The following is a 3,049-nucleotide window of genomic DNA, read 5'->3' on the forward strand; positions in this document are numbered from 1 at the left end:
GAGTAAAAGTTACTCCAATAAACGGTACCCTTTGTGCTAGATGAACGATCGTCTCTGCACATGCTCAGTTCTAAGAGATAAGTGTGTTTGAAAGCCGTCCTTCACCTAGCTTGTTGGGAACACAAAGTTTCTTTGTAGTTGCAAACTCCACTTCATACATATATATGGGGTGGTACTAGCTCCTACACGGTTTTACAGTGAAACTGCAGGAATTTCAACCCGGCACTAGGAAACAGCATGAGAAACCGGAGAAAAAGTTTCTCCTGCAAACGTTTCCCTTTGTGCTAGATGAACGAACGTCTCTCCACATGCTCAGTTCTGAGAGATGAGTGTGCCTGAAAGCCGTCCTTCACCTAGCTTGTTGGGATCACAAAGTTTATTTCAGTTGCAAACTCCACTCCATACATATATATGGTGAGGTCCTAGCTCCAACTTGGTTTTACAGTGAAAACTGCAGGAACTTCAAACCGGCACTAGGAAAGAGCCTGATAAAACAAAGTAATAGTTTCCCCTGCAACCCGTTCCATTTTTGCTAGGTGAACGAACGTCTCTCCACATGCTCAGTTCTGAGAGAAAGTTTGTGTGAAAGCAATACTTCAACTAGCTTGTTTGGAACACAAGTTCCTTTTCATTGGCAAACTCCACTCCATATATATATATATGGGGATGTACTAGTTCCAATACGGTTTTACTGTGAAAACTGAAAGAACTTCAAACCGGCACTAGGAAACAGCGTGAGAAAACATTGTAAAATTTCACCTGCAAACCGTTCCCTTTGTGCTAGATGAAAGAACGTCTCTCCACATGCTCAGTTCGGAGAGATAATTATGATTGAAAGCCGTCCTTCACTTAGCTTGTTGGGAACACAAAGTTTCTTTTCAGTTGCAAACTACTCTCCCTATATATATATGCGGTGGTACTAGATCCAACACTGATTTACAGTGAAAACTGCAGGAACTTCTAACCGGCACTAGGAAACAGCCTGAGAAACCTGAGAAAACTTTCTCCTGCAACCGTTTCCTTTGTGCTAAATGAACGAACATCTATGCACATGCTCAGTTCAGATAGATAAGTGTGTGTGAAAGCCGTCCTTCAACTACCTTGTTGGGAACACAAAGTTTCTTTTCAGTTGCAAACTCCACTCCATACATATATATGGGGAGGTACAAGCTCCAAATAGGTTTTACAGTGAAAACTGAAGGAACTTCAAACCGGCACTAGGAAACAGCCTTAGAAACCAGAGTAAAACTTTCCCCTGCAACCCGTTCCCTTTGTTCTAGATGAACGAACGTCTCTCCACATGTTCAGTTCTGAGAGATATGTGTGTGTGAAAGCCGTCTTTCACCTAGGTTGTTGGGAAACAAAGTTTCTTTTCAGTTGAAACCTCCACTCCATACATATATATGGGGAGGTACTAGCTCCAACTCGGTTTTACAGTGAAAACTGCAGGAACTTCAAACGGGCACTAGGAAACACCATGAGAAACCAGAGTAAATGTTTCCTCTGCAACCCGTTCCCTATGTGCTAGATGAACGAACGTCTCTCCACATGCTCAGTTCTCACAGATATGTGTGTGTGAAAGCCGTCCTTCACCTAGCTTGTTTGGAACACTAAGTTTCTTTTCAGTTGCAAAAAACAGTCCTTAAATATATATGGGGATGTTCTACCTCCAACTCGGTTTTACAGTGAAAACTGCAGGAACTTCTAACCGGCACTAGGAAACAGCCTGAGAAACCTGAGAAAACTTTCTCCTGCAACCGTTTCCTTTGTGCTAAATGAACGAACATCTATGCACATGCTCAGTTCAGATAGATAAGTGTGTGTGAAAGCCGTCCTTCAACTACCTTGTTGGGAACACAAAGTTTCTTTTCAGTTGCAAACTCCACTCCATACATATATATGGGGAGGTACAAGCTCCAAATAGGTTTTACAGTGAAAACTGAAGGAACTTCAAACCGGCACTAGGAAACAGCCTTAGAAACCAGAGTAAAACTTTCCCCTGCAACCCGTTCCCTTTGTTCTAGATGAACGAACGTCTCTCCACATGTTCAGTTCTGAGAGATATGTGTGTGTGAAAGCCGTCTTTCACCTAGGTTGTTGGGAAACAAAGTTTCTTTTCAGTTGAAACCTCCACTCCATACATATATATGGGGAGGTACTATCTCCAACTCGGTTTTACAGTGAAAACTGCAGGAACTTCAAACGGGCACTAGGAAACACCATGAGAAACCAGAGTAAATGTTTCCTCTGCAACCCGTTCCCTATGTGCTAGATGAACGAACGTCTCTCCACATGCTCAGTTCTCACAGATATGTGTGTGTGAAAGCCGTCCTTCACCCAGCTTGTTTGGAACACTAAGTTTCTTTTCAGTTGCAAAAAACAGTCCTTAAATATATATGGGGAGGTTCTACCTCCAACTCGGTTTTACAGTGAAAACTGCAGGAACTTCAAACCGGCACTAGGAAACAGCCTGAGACACCAGAGTAAAAGTTTCTTCTGCAACCCGTTCCCTTTGAGCTAGATGAACGAACATCTGTCCACATGTTCATTTCTGAGAGATAAGTGTGTGTGTAAGCCTTCCTTCACATAGCTTGTTGTTAACACAAAGTTTCTTTTCAGTTGCAAACTCCACTCCATACATATATGTGGGGAGGTAATAGTTCCAACTCGGTTTTACATTGAAAACTGCAGGAACATCATACCGGCACTAGGAAACATCCTGAGAAACCAGAGTAAAGTTTCTCCTGCAAACATTTCCCTTTGTGCTTGATGAATGAACTTCTCTCCACATGCTCAGTTCTGACAGATAGGTGTGTGTGAAAGCCGTCCTTCACTTAGCTTGTTGGGAACACAATGTTTATTTCAGTTGCAAACTCCACTCCATACACATATATGGGGAGGTACTAGCTCCAACTCGGTTTTACAGTGAAAACTGCAGGAACTTCAATCCGGCACTAGGAAACAGCCTGAAATACCGGAGTAAAATTTCTCCTGCAAACCGTTCCCTTTGTGCTAAATGAACGAACGTCTCTCCAAATGCTCAGTTCTG

The sequence above is a fragment of the Camelus bactrianus genome, chromosome 27 (assembly GCF_048773025.1).
Source record: "Camelus bactrianus isolate YW-2024 breed Bactrian camel chromosome 27, ASM4877302v1, whole genome shotgun sequence".
In the NCBI taxonomy this organism is placed as follows: domain Eukaryota; kingdom Metazoa; phylum Chordata; class Mammalia; order Artiodactyla; family Camelidae; genus Camelus; species Camelus bactrianus.